Source organism: Schistocerca serialis, chromosome 5 (genome assembly GCF_023864345.2).
Source record: "Schistocerca serialis cubense isolate TAMUIC-IGC-003099 chromosome 5, iqSchSeri2.2, whole genome shotgun sequence".
Taxonomy (NCBI): Eukaryota; Metazoa; Arthropoda; class Insecta; order Orthoptera; family Acrididae; genus Schistocerca; species Schistocerca serialis.
The window spans coordinates 722749183-722763658 of record NC_064642.1 but is presented as its reverse complement, the minus strand read 5'-3'; the positions used below and the strand labels follow the sequence as shown (position 1 = coordinate 722763658).

The window sequence follows — 14476 nt, the reverse complement described above, 5'->3', positions numbered from 1 at the left end:
CGACTGGAGTGGCAGCTCTCCAGCTATTTTCGCCCACATTCCCCGGCTGGTGCGTTTTGGCCTAGAGGGACGTGGCGGCCCACTTTGCGCAGCTCCGTGGCTCTATATTTCCTGCGTAGAGAGCCGGCGGCAGCGCGGTGGCCGCTATGTAGAACGCCGGCCCGGCAAACCGGTCCCAACCTGGACACCGCTACCAGCCGACACGTCATGTCATGCGCTACCAGCCACCGAATACTCACACCAACCAGATTCATGCCACCATATATATAAAATTACTTCTGTGCTACTAATTCTGTTCACAACATATACCGCGGACATTATTCACATGTGCCGCTGAATGTACCTATACATATATATCACTGTACGACACATAGTTCAAGAACTATGACGTCATAAACAAGGGGCTTCGTGAAAAAATGCCGCATCGTGCACGAAGTTTTAATACGTTTATTTTTTTATTACCAAGACTCTCCTACAGTCGAGTCAGCTTAAGGAAATCCTTGAAACCTGGCAGCGTTTTTCACTGCTTTGAACTCCGAAGCGCAAACGACTGTAAGCAAAAACATTAGCCGTCTATAAAACTACGAAGAGGCGTTGGCACGAAGAAGTTTACAAAATCCTGTTGAAGGCACGCGAAGCAGATGCTCCCAGCGTACAGAATCTGTTTCTTAATTTGAATACTATACTTATACATTTGTGTATTATGCATATTTCTTTGTACGGCTGTTTCATAATTGCAAAGGTGATTTCATGAGTACATGTTAATGACACTTTTCGATATTACACTACAAACACAATTCATTTTTTGATTTAGTTTGTAATAGAAAATTGGCGAGATGAATATCCGGGCAAATCGGGATTTGTCAGCTAGTCAGTGAAAATGCACTTAAAGGCTTCTATGTTGCATCAAAAGGGATCTACCCCTAGACCTGTAACAACACTGAAGCAGTTAATAGACAGTTTCTACAGGCGGCTGATTTCGTAATACGTGCGTTCAGAAAAGAAAATTAACAGTGCCTTATGTAGATACGACGAAACACTTTGTTGGAAAGAGAAGGAAGTAAAATCTACGACTGTAAACAGTTACATGTCTCAATACCATGTACAAAAAGATGACTCTGAGCACTATGGGACTTAACATCTGAGGTCATCAGTCCCCTATAACTTAGAACTACTTAAACCTAACTAACCTAAGGACATCACACACATCCATGCCCGAGGCAGGATTCGAACCTGCGACCGTAGAGGTCGTGCGATTCCAGACTGAAGCGCCTAGAAGCGCTCGGCCACACGGGCCGGCAATACCATGTACAAATTACTTGTTTTGAATGACATGTGCGTATCACAACATTCGCAATAATAGCGCTTACGAGCCATGTCTTGTAGAGATAAAAGCATTGGACGCGAAATAATTTGCCAGCGGGTTTAAAAAGCCAGTCCAGCAATCCTCATTTAGGTCTACGAGGTTCCCCTAGATCAGCCACTCAAATGACGGATTGGTTACCACAAGAAGGACAAGGACGACTACGTATTGAGTCCTCCTCTAATGTGGTAGAACTTTGTCTCTAATTGCCTCGAAGTCAACGGCATGTTAATGAGTATCTTTTCTTCTCTAAACGCGTCCATCAAATGGGTATCGATTGTATAATTCAGTATTACGGAAGAACGTCAATATCGCATATTCCAACATTCCAATCACTGTTTGTCGAATTTACGAGAAACATCAGGTGCAACAGACAAACGATAATCTATGTGCGGTTTCTACCATCCAGCGTGGTACACCTCGACAAATTCAGTGACAAAGAAGCCACATATAGGAATGAGATTTTCACGTTCAACCCCCCCCCCCCCCCCCCCTTTTCTTCATCTCAGAAATCGGTTTCACAACTGCGATAAACAACCACAAGCACTTACATGAAGCAGACATTCCCAGTTTCGCTGCCTCTCAGTTATTAAACTGAGGAAACATGTTTGCGATTTATGTCCTGCCTCAGATTCGACGAGACTTTACTATTGTATTTAGTGAGGCGAGTATTACCTAATCTGCCGTCTGCTATGTTCCTTTTGCCACACTCGTCACCGTGTCCATGAGTGGGGCCGCTTTACTGCGCCTCTGGTGCTATTTTTGGCCCAAGAATTTACGACCTTCGCCCCAAAAGGATTGCCACGGAATTACGGCAACCACCGGAGCCGAAAGAGCAATTCTCGCAGGGCTCACAAAACGGAGAAGGTTCCGGGCAACGGCGTAGTAGGGCAGCTTCAGTCGTGGCAGCGTAGGGGTCAGAGACGCGAAAATAAAAGTGTGCGTATACGGTCGTGTCCTTACACACTAACAGACAGCACAACCTTTCTTTCAGATTGTGTGAGGGTGTCCGACCACTATCACGACAAAAATCACGACGACAGAGATTTCCTTATCTAGCAGTTTCCTGTAAATCGGAGCCTCCCCGCCTCTATCTTCCTCTGAGCCGGTGAAGAAGTGCAGCATCGGGTGTACCATGTAACTAGTTATTTTCCAATGTGGCTGCCAGTTGTTTTCATACGCCACTCACCGATTTCTTCTGACGCGTGGTATTTCTTCTCCTATCTATTCGTTATTTAAGGATGGAAAACGTTCTTGTTGTTATGGTCTTCAGTCCAGAGACTGGTTTGATGCAGCTCTCCATGCTACTCTATCCTTTGCAAGCTTCTTCATCTCCCAGAACCTACTGCAACTTACATCTTTCTGAATCTGCTTGGTGTATTCATCCCTTGGTCTCCCTCTACGATTTTTACCCTCCACGCTGCACCCCCAATGCTAAATTGGTGATCCCTTGATGCCTCAGAACATGTCCTACCAACCGATCCCTTCTTCTAGTCGCCGGCCGGAGTGGCCGTGCGGTTCTAGGCGTTACAGTCTGGAGCCGAGCGACCGCTACGGTCGCAGGTTCCAATCCTGTCTCGGGCATGGATGTGTGTGATGTCCTTAGGTTAGTTAGGTTTAATTAGTTCTAAGTTCTTGGCGACTGATGATCTCAGAAACTAAGTCGCATAGTGCTCAGAGCCATTTGAACCAACCATTCTTCTAGTCAAGCTGTGCCACAAACTCCTCTTTTCCCCAATTCTATTCAATACTTCATCACTAGTTATGTGATCTACCCATCTAATCTTCAGCATTATTCTGTAGCACCACATTTCGAAAGCTTCTGTTCTCTTCTTGTCTAAACTAGGTATCGTCCGCGTTTCACTTCCATACATGGCTACACTCTATACAAATACTTCCAGAAACGACTTCCTGACACTTAAATCTATACTCGGTGTTAACAAATTTCTCTTCTTCAGAAACACTTTCCTTGCCATTGCCCAGTCTACATTATATATCCTCTCTACTTCGACCATCATCAGTTATTTTGCTCCCAAAATAGTAAAACTCCTTTACTACTTTAAGCGTCTCATTTCCTAATCTAATGCCCTCAGGATCACCCGATTTAATTCGACTACATTCCATTATCCTCGTTTTGCTTTTGTTGATGTTCATCTTATATCCTCCTTTCAAGACACTATCCATTCCGTTCAACTGCTCTTCCAGGTCCTCTGCTGTCTCTGACAGAATTACAACGTCATCGGTGAACCTCAAAGTTTTTATTTCTTCTCCATGGATTTTAATTCCTGCTCCGAATTTGTCTTTTGTTTCCTTTACTGCTTGCTCAGTATACAGATCGAATAACATCAGGGAGAGGCTAGAACCTTGTCTCACTCCCATCCCAACCACTGCTTCCCTTTCGTGCCCCTCGACTCTTATAATTGCCATCTAGTTCTTGTACAAATTGTAAATAGCCTTTCGCTCGCTGTATTTTACCCCTGCCACCTTCAGAATTTGAAAGGACTGAAGTCAACATTGTCAAAAGCTTTCGCTAAGTCTACAAATGATAGAAATGTAGGTTTGCCTTTCCTTAATCTAGCTTCTAAGATAAGTCGTAGGGCCAGTAACGACTTTTAAATGGAGCGACGCCTAAATGTAACAACGTGTTGCTGGAAGGCGTTGTTTAAAACGTCATTATGGGTGCAACAATGGAGCGACAGCAATCATCTCCATCGATCCGACTAACGTGTTTTGTACGAAAATCATATTTTTTTGAATAAATAAATAACTATGATGTCAAGAATCAAAAGCTCTGTCATCGTTTTCTGATACCCTCGCGTGAAAGGTAATCCCGAATACCATAGTTACTTCATACAGCTAAGTGTCGTCCTAGCTCTGGTGGCAAATCATGACGATACCACCGAGCGGGGTGGCGCAGTGGTTAGACACTGGACTCGCATTCGGGAGGACGACGGTTCAATCCCGCGTCCGGCCATCCTGATTTAGGTTTTCCGTGATTTCCCTAAATCACTCCAGGCAAATGCCGGGATGGTTCCTCTGAAAGGGCACGGCCGACTTCCTTCCCAATCCTTCCCTAATCCGATGAGACCGATGACCACGCTGTCTGGTCTCCTTCCCCAAACCAACCAACCAACCATGACGATACCGCGACTGTGGAGAAACTTAGTAGGGTAGAAAGAAACAAAAAGACTCCATTCTTACAAGACCTTCAAAGAATTTACAAGTTTCTTTTTACCACAAAGCAACATGTTCCACATTAGTAGGGACTAGTTTTTCTATACGAAGCTTGATGGCCCTCGATATGCTGCGCATAGCCGACCCGTGCGTCGCCAGGTGCGTCTGGGATGCGGCGCGTCTTCGCAGGAACTCCCTGCGCCATCCGAGGCCAGTTCCCTGGAAGCCGCCTGGCTGTCACCACCTTCCACGAAGGCCTGCCCTGTCTCGCTTGCCGCGGGCAGTAACGGAGCTGACGTCACAATATCGTCTGCTGTAGGGTCTTTGTACTCCTTACCCAGCCACACACAAGTCTAAACAGGAAGGTTGACATCCGATTTATTTTGCCTACTGATACTCTGGAGTAGAGCGATCCATATCTACGTGCTCAGGCAGGCAGAAAGTGAGGCGGAGAAGGAGAGGGAGAGATAATAATTATGGAGCAATATACGAAGGAACAGTGTATCCAGAATGAATTTTGTTTCTCCAGCAGAATGTGGAATGATCTGAAAGTTCACTGTTGATGAGAACTGTGTGACGAAATGGTACTCGAACCAACAACCTTGACCTTTCGCGGGCATTTGCTAGACGACTGAGCGAACGGCAGAGCTTCCAGGTTCGAATCCCCATCAGACACATTTTTCATCTTCCACTGTTTTCAAACAGTCAGTCCTAATGTAATCTTTAACTAACTATAGTACTCAAGTTATCCGGCTAATTTCTACTGTCGTGCGTTGGACGAGCCGACAGACACGTAGACGACGGTGGTCCGCGATCAGAGCTGTGGCCGATCCCCCCGTGCAGCTGCGGCGGTCACCGTCCGGACACTACAGGACAGAAGGGAAGAGAAGGGAAGAGAAGAAAAGCGAACAGCGATCAGCGACCCGCGCCGCCAAGGACGCGACGCCCACAGAAGAGCCAGCCAGCAGCCAGCTCTGGCCCGCGTGCTCCTCTTCCTTCTTCCGTCTCACTAACGCTGTGCCACCACCTTCGGCGCAGGTGTTCGCTTTGTGGTTACATTTGTACAAGTCCCTACGCTTCGCAGCGGAGGAAACGTAGTGCTCGAGCATAATTTTCCCACATTCTTGACAACTCGTCGGTGCTACGACGGAAGAGGTACGTCGAAATGGTTCCCAGTCCTTGGAATTTATTGACATGATCGTACGCGAGATTTATGTGGGGACATTATATATAAATGACCTACTAGATAGTGTCGGAAGTTCCATGCGCCTTTTCGCGGATGATGCTGTAGTATACAGAGAAGTTGCAGCATTAGAAAATTGCAGCGAAATGCAGGAAGATATACAGCGGATAGGCACTTGGTGCAGGGAGTGGCAACTGACCCTTAACATAGACAAATGTAATGTATTGCGAATACATAGAAAGAAGGATCCTTTATTGTATGACTATATGATAGCAGAACAAACACTGGTAGCAGTTACTTCTGTAAAATATCTGGGAGTATGCGTACGGAACGATTTGAAGTGGAATGATCATATAAAATTAATTGTTGGTAAGGCGGGTGCCAGGTTGAGATTCATTGGGAGAGTCCTTAGAAAATGTAGTCCATCAACAAAGGAGGTGGCTTACAAAACACTCGTTCGACCTATACTTGAGTACTGCTCATCAGTGTGGGATCCGTACCAGGTCGGGTTGACGGAGGAGATAGAAAAGATCCAAAGAAGAACGGCGCGTTTCGTCTCTCGGTTATTTGGTAATCGTGATAGCTTTACGGAGATGTTTAGCAAACTCAAGTGGCAGACTCTGCAAGAGAGGCGCTCTGCATCGGGGTGTAGCTTGCTGTTCAGGTTTCGAGAGGGTGCGTTTCTGGATGAGGTATCGAATATATTGCTTCCCCCTACTTATACCTCCCAAGGAGATCACGAATGTAAAATTAGAGAGATTCGAGCGCGCACGGAGGCTTTCCGGCAGTCGTTCTTCCCGCGAATCATACGCGACTGGAACAGGAAAGGGAGGTAATGAAGTGGGACGTAAAGTGCCCTCCGCCACACATCGTTGGGTGGCTTGCGGAGTATAAATGTAGATGTAGATGTAGACAGAATTCAGCACGATGTTCCTCAGGAGGACATCCAATGACCCTGTCAATCAATGGCAAGCGAAGTTACTGTTTGTGTTAGGGCCACATATGGACCAACGCGTTAATGACTTACTCAATTTGTGTCTCTTTTTCACTTGAATAAATCACCCAATTGCTTGACATTGTACTTATTTGTTTCTGTGTACATGTGCATCTACCGATTCCCATCCTATTCAGATAATTCCTTCGTGGTGCGTCGTTTTTTTTCTGTCTTAGAACGTATAACATACCTCTTATGCATACGTAGTCCGCCCCCGGTAGCTGAGTGGTCAGCGCGACAGACTGTCAATCCTAAGGGCTCGGGTTCGATTCCCGGCTGGGTCGGAGTTTTTCTCCGCTCGGGGACTGGGTGTTGTGTTGTCCTACTATTACCACAAGAACCCTTTCATTAGCAACCTTGAGCCACGCACAAAATCAGTTACCTCTCTATTATATATCGTAAATAGTTTAGCACGCTGGACATGGAGGTCATAGTCTTAGTTTCTAGCTTTAACGTACCCTAATCTCCTCTAGTTAAGTTAGTTTTTAGGATGGTAGATGTTAAAGGCATGGTGAGCGATGGCCAGCGTCTTGAGGGTCATTCCAAGACCCGGGCCGCCGCCCACAACCAAGTGAAGGGCAATATTATTCCTATCTCTTCTCTATTCAATTCTCTTCCTTCCTTCTTTCTAAATATTTAATTATGTTTTATTTATTAATATCTCACTTGATTTTGTATTAGTTATAAGTTTTTCTAATGCTGCACAAAAAAAATCAAATGGATGTAAACAAATAGAGCCCGCCTCCACGTGGCGGGACACGGACAACGGTGTGAGTGGGGACGGGAGCCGGAGTGGTGCTACTTTCAGTCACTCCGGACCCCGGACCCAGTCACAGCGGCTAAGTGGCAACATACGACCCACCATAAGAAATTAGACGGTGGGTCACAAAAAATAAGCAGCCAGTGAAAAAAAAGTGTCCTAATCACCATCATTTCATCGTCAAATCGAAAGACTTGCACCCGGCGAACGGTCTACCCGACGGGAGGCCCTAGTCACACGACATTATTATTTATGTATACGTAGGCCGCTACTTGAGCTAATAATAAACCACAAAAATGATAGTGTCGTGCTGAAGTTTGTAGGCGACAGATGTGTAGATGCAAAACTTCAGGCCAAACACGGGAGGCTAAATCCCAGTGGCGCGGCTCGCCGCTTTCAGAGCGTTGCGCTAGTCTAGTTGCAGTTGGCAGGGGGCTGGGGAGTGCAGACTGGCGCCTGGGAGCCGTTAGCAGAGGGGCGCCGGCGCCGCCGTGGCGCGGAATCTGGAGCGCAGCGCCCACTCCACCGGGGCTCCTGTCCGGCACAAACACACTCCGCCAACCCCCGAGCCCTAACACCCCACCACGTCACTGCGGTGCGCGCTTTGTGGCTAGCTGACAGCCTCGGTCCCAGCTACGGAAAAAATACGGAGAACGTTCACAAAGCGTTCTGTGGCAAAAGGATCGTCGTCCTGGGAAACTGTTCGCTTCGGTTATGATTTGCGCGGTCAGCGCGGCAGACAACTAACCGAAGTGGCCTGGTTTCGGTTCTCGACTGGGTCGGAGATTTCCTCCGCTCGGGGACTGGTGTTGTCCTTACGTTCGTATCGTCATAACTGGCCAGAAAATAGTCTTCAGTGCGCTGTAGTATCGTCTTTCCATTACTGAGATGGCTGAATGAACACGATCCGAAAGACAATAAACTGAAATTAAAAATAAATAAATAAAAAAGTGCTTGGAAAATATGGCTCTTTACATGTCCCGGTGTAAAGTTTCAGATACTTGCATTTTGTAGCAACGACTGTACCTTATCGTATTTCATTTCACTCACACAGGTGAGCCATTGTTAGCCGATAGCTGATTTAGTTGGCTGTCACCGAACAGTTCCTAATCTGTGAGAGGGAAATAAATGCTAATACACCAGATTCGTGATGCAGGGAAACGAACTTCTGCGACAGCGTAGTACAGAATAAAAGTATTAGTTCGAGAAAAACGTGGGCATCCGACACTTGTTCAGATCATGCCGGGAAACATGCCAATGTCCACACTCCACACTCAGATAAGTGCCTATTATAAGAAGCCTTTCTGGTGAAGGATGTTGTCTTACGATATTATCCTTAGCTTACTCACAGTGCATCTTTACAGGATGGCATGGCCTTTTGGTTCGTCTTAAATTTATGTGAGGCTGTTTCGCAGCGCCGTCAAATAACGAAACAGACGTTAACGTGTCTTGTTAACAGTTTGGTCGGTGTCCAATCAGCGAGCGCTTGAGGAGGACAGCTAAATGAGGCTGTTAAAATATCGTGCAGAGAAACAAACTCATCCGGCAAACATGAAAACTCGTAATGTACCACCTAGCAATTTCAACAACGTCCTTATTATCAGAACAATCACAACGCGTACACATTTATATTGTATATACTTTCATTTGACTTCCATATTTAATCTGAAGTTACAGGCTTTCTTCTCTTGCCTATTTACACACAGAGTTGTATGTAATGGAGAAAAGGATAAGAGCTGTCCAAGGGCCACAACTAGGCATGCTGTTGTTGTAGGTTATTGTCGTCTTCACTCCAAAGACTTGTTTGATGCAGCTCTCCACGCAAGTTTATTCTGTGCAACCAACATCGAGCTGAGCCTGTTTACTGTATTCAAGCCCTGGTCATATTCTACAAATCAACTGAACCCTTCTTTTAGTCGAGCTTTTCCCACAGTTCGATTCATTCCTCGTTATCATATATTCGATGTACCCATGCAGTCTTCTGCATTCTTCTGTAGCACTAACTTTCAAAAGGATGAGATGATTCACGGTTAAAATGATTATAACAGTGATTTATAATGATACAAATGTTCATAAAAAACATTCTCTTGTTGTCTAAACTGTTTAACATTAACGTTTCATCTCCACACTACGCTACGATTTAGATAAATTTATATTCACATGTAATGATAAGGTGCCTGTTTGATGTCCATCTTACATGGCATTATACAAGGTGAATCACCTGCTCTCCCCATAGATTTATGCAACCCACGACGCCTTCAAATACTGCGCGCAATATTTTCATTTTCTCTCCCTCATTACGTGCAGACTATCAGTCCTCCAGAAAAAATGCACAGGATCTTTTTGTAGGAAATTTAATGTAGTTAAATTGTGTACGGAGATATATTTGCACTAGAGCCCATAGTTTTCGAATTATTCAAGAAAAAAAATATAAAATTGGCCTTCGAAGTAGTTTTTCTTGAGTAACTCGACAACTGCTGCCTCCAACGAAAACGTATCTTATTACAAAATTTAACTTCCTTAAATTTCTTACTAGCACGTAGCGAGCGACAGAACAGGAAAAGCTCATGTGTGGCTTTTCTAGGCTTGCGGGTTGCATAAAATCTATCGGTAGGCGCGGCTGAATCACCGTATGTAATATGAAAATGGATTGCAGCAGATCACGGAGAAAGCTTTCAGTCTCCGCGGGAATACTCCACGGAAGCTACGCAATAGGCGTGACACCACGGTTACCTCGACCGGCAAAGTAAATCACGTGAAGCCGTACTCAGTTAGTACGCGGAGGGCAGTACGCGACCCACGCAGCGTCTTCCCACGTTCAACAAAAGCGGCCGCAGATACTTGCTCGCTACCGCCCCGTGACCGGGCGCACTAGCTAACGGCCTGGTTGCGAACGCTCACTCGACGAGAGGAAACGGAAAATCTGGGCCACATTAGGGATATCTCTGGTACTCACCGACAAGTAGCGGCGACGGCGGCTGGAGCGGCTGACCTCGCCTCGCTGCAACACGCCTGCTGCGCTGGACGGCCTCTGGAACGGAAACACGCGTCTTCATCACACACCAGCTACATTCCTGGCGTATCAAAGTTCAGACACTCTAAGAAAGCAACCTTGGCTTGTTCTCCGGTGTGTGTGTGTGTGTGTGTGTTCAAAAATAGTTCAAATGGCTCTGAGCACTATGGGACTTAACTTCTGAGGTCATCAGTCCCCTAGAACTTACAACTACTTAAACCTAACTAACCTAAGAACATCACACACATCCATGCCCGAGGCAGGATTCGAACCTGCGACCGTAGCAGCAGCGCGGTTCCGGACTGAAGCGCCTAGAACCGCTCGGCCACTCCGGCCAGCTCTCTCTCTCTGTGTGTGTGTGTGTGTGTGTGTGTGTGTGTGTGTTTTGTAACTGAGTTATTAGTTCCATCAATACCATATTCCCATGACTATTTCTCTGTACAGGTATCAAGCCGTGAATGAAACCAAAGTCTAGAAAAACTCCGAGGAGAAATAGAATAGCAAATTACTTTACGATTATAGCGAATGTTATACAGTTAATATTTGTTTTCATTCTTACTCAGTTGCCACATCAGTTATGTTCATGGCGTAGGTTAGAGTAAATAAACTCCCTCTTTTACCAAGATTGTTCATTATTGTTTTCGACCAAACATTTTTCACTTATTGTCGTGTTACGCATCATAAATGGTTTTTATGTTTTCAATTTTTTTGGTGTGCCCTTAAGCTATTACGTAAACACTGCCTGAGCACAAGTTTTCAGTTAACTGTGCTCCGTAATTAGTTAATTCACTTGATATAAGCTTGACTGCTGCTCGCTACACTTCACTTTGCTGCTGGGTTAACTGCAGTTAACGGTCGCACGAAAATATGGGTAATGAAGTACTCCCTATTAAACTGCCGGCCGGCCGGCAGTTGTGGCCGAGTGGTTCTAGGCGCTTCAGTCCGGAACCGCACTGCTGCTACGGTCGCAGGTTCGAATCCTGCTTCGGGCATGGATGTGTGTGATGTCCTTAGGTTAGGTTTAAGTAGTTCTAAGTCTAATACCATAGTGCTCAGAGTCATTTGATTTTTTTGATTAATTTGGGGGAGAGGACCAAACAGCGAGGTCATCGGTCCCTTCGGATGGTGGAAGGGCGGGGAAGGAAGACGGCCCTGTCCTTTCAAAGGGACCATCCCGGCATTTGCCAGAAGCGATTTAGGGAAATCGCGGAAAACCTAAATCAGGATGACCTGGCGCGGGTTTGAACCATCATCCTCGCGAATGCGAGTCCAGTGTCTAACTACTTCGCCGCCTCTCTCCATATAGTATGCCATCCGTTGCGGCACAGTAACAGTGTATAACATCATAACATTTAAATCTCCAGACGCGCGTTTCTCACACAATGTTCTTCTGTGCAAGTAAACATTATTAACTCACCAAAGATGTCACAGCATTCCGGAGAAGCAAATATCTCAACAATGTTAAATGTGAACATTTTATGTTAGACGTTGTTGCGGCCGTCATTAAACATCAGTCGCAGCTACTAGCACTTGTGATCACATTTATGTTACTGTTCGCCTATGCAATCAAATCACATATCTTTGGGGCTTTTACTAAACAGTGTTTACAAGACGGTGCGGCATGTTTCCCAAAAATCGAACATACAACGCATAAGCGCCTAAATAATTAGCATCACTTGATGTCTACATCTACATCCAGGGACCGATGACCGTAGCAGTCTGGTCCCTTTCAGCCCCCAAATCAACCAACCAACATCTACATCCACACTCCGCAAGCCACCTGACGGTGTGTGGCGGAGGGTACTTTGACTACCTCTATCGGTTCCCCATTCTATTTCAGTCTCGTATTGTTCGCGCAAAGAAAGATAGTCGGTATGCCTCTGTGTGGGCTCTAATCTCTCTGACTTTATCCTCATGGCCTCTTCGCGAGATATACTAGGAGGGAGCAATGTACTGCTTGACTCCTCGGTGAAGGTATGTTCTCGAAACTTCAACAAAAGCCAGTACCGAGCTACTGAGCGTCTCTCCTGCAGAGTCTTTCACTGGAATTTATCTGTCATCTCCCCAACGCTTTCGCGATTACTAAATGATCCTGTAACGAAGCGCGCTGCTCTCCGTTGGATCTTCTCTATCTCTTCTATCAACCCTATTTGGTACGGATCCCACACTGGTGAGCAATATTCAAGCAGTGGGCGAACAAGTGTACCGTAACCTACTTCCTTTGTTTTCGGTTAGCATTTCCTTAGAATTCTTCCAATGAATCTCAGTCTGGCATCTGCTTTACCGACTATCAACTTTATATGATCATTCCATTTTAAATCACTCCTAATGCCTACTCCCAGATAATTTTTGGAATTAACTGCTTCCAGTTGCTGAACTGCTATATTGTAGCTAAATGATAAAGGATCTTTCTTTCTATGTATTCGCATCACATTACACTTGTCTGCATTGTGATTCAATTACCATTCTCTGCACCATGCGTCAATTCGTTGCAGATCCTCCTGCATTTCAGTACAATTTTTCATTGCTCTGATATACTACAATATCATCCGCAAAAAGCCCCAATCAACTTCCGATGTTATCCACAAGGTATATATGAGATTAGCCTCAGAAATGCGAAGTGTAAATAAAAATAAACTGTGACTGGTTGCAGTAAACTGAAGTTTCAATTCATCTGAATTATGTTCGCATCGTTGAGCTTAATTTTGTGATGACAGTAGGAAATTTCGCTATGAAATCACGGGCTGCCACAGTATGATCACTAACCGTTGAAGAACCAAACAGCCTAAAACAATTCTAGTTATCGTCCAGCCCCATAGCAAACCAGTTTGGTTTGCCACAGTGGTCTCCCAGTAGGTGAGCTACGCTGCGCTCCCAGGTGTCTTAACAGCGCCGCAAGCAGCTTCACACGTTCGGCCCGCCGCCGAAGTCGGCAACAGCTAATTTGGAGTCGTATAAACAGTGGTTTAACACGTGGCAAAGGCCGAACTACACACTTTATTATTTCTGTTACCTGGACCAAGAATTACAGCGGAGGGACTGCACCCACCGAGCCCCGACAACCCTGCATTAAAACCCTGCGCGTCGGCGAAAAAAAAAAAAAGGCAGCTAGTGGTCGATATTTTACAGCCTATCTTTTAGGCTGAAAGCCGGCGGCGGTTTCCATTTTTTGTGTGCGCGGGTGGCGGACATGGCGGCTCGGCCGGCCATTAGCAGCAGCGTCGGCGGTGGCGCCTCTCGCGGCCGGCCGATGCATTATTCATGGCGCGGCCCGAGAAGGTCGGGCATCACGGAATGCTCGCAGCGAACGATCGACCTGTGCGTCCGTGTCGATATCTTACGGCTGTGTCGACACTCTCATTACAGTTGACGAAACACGTCGTGGCGCACGCATGAATGGGCCGGGCTGGGGACGCTACAGCAGCAGACGGGATAAACTGACGTTCCACTCCTTACCTGGCAAGCGATCGACAAAGGACTTGTTTCTCATGGAGAATACGTTTCATTGTGCGTGACTAACTTTCAAACTGTTTGCTCCTACCTCTAAGCCCCCGTCGGTATTTCGTAAATAAACGTTTACTTATTATTTGCCTCTATCTGCTGTCAAATAATCGTTTAGGAATTCCGTATTTGATTTACCACTAATAGGAACTTTTGTAATGCTGAGGCCGGTGCTATTAAAGTAGATTATTCTTTCCATACATGCTTCTGCCCATATTGCTTCAAAATGACAGTAAGACTTTAACTGCGGTTATTTTTGTGTTGTGGTCTTCAGCTCGAAGACTGGTTTGATGCAACCTTCCAGGCTATTCTATGTTGTGCAATCTTCTTCATCTCAGTGTAACTAACGCAACCTACATCCTTCTGAGTCTGTTTACTGTATTCATCACATCGTCTCCATCTAAGATTTTTACCTCCCCTCGCCTGCCCCCACGCCCACGCCTTCCTCCAGTACTACAACTGTGATACCTTGATATATCAGAATGTGT

The 14476-nt window shown here is 45.8% G+C and overlaps 1 long non-coding RNA gene across 1 annotated transcript in view; it reads right to left on the bottom strand.

Annotated features, from left to right (window-relative positions):
- Positions 1 to 14476, bottom strand: part of LOC126482355 (uncharacterized) — a 171769-nt gene that overhangs the window by 81837 nt on the left and 75456 nt on the right. Inside the window, exon 2 of the long non-coding RNA XR_007587635.1 lies at positions 10431 to 10505. This is a non-coding gene — a long non-coding RNA (uncharacterized LOC126482355). The remainder of the gene's footprint in view (positions 1 to 10430; positions 10506 to 14476) is intronic.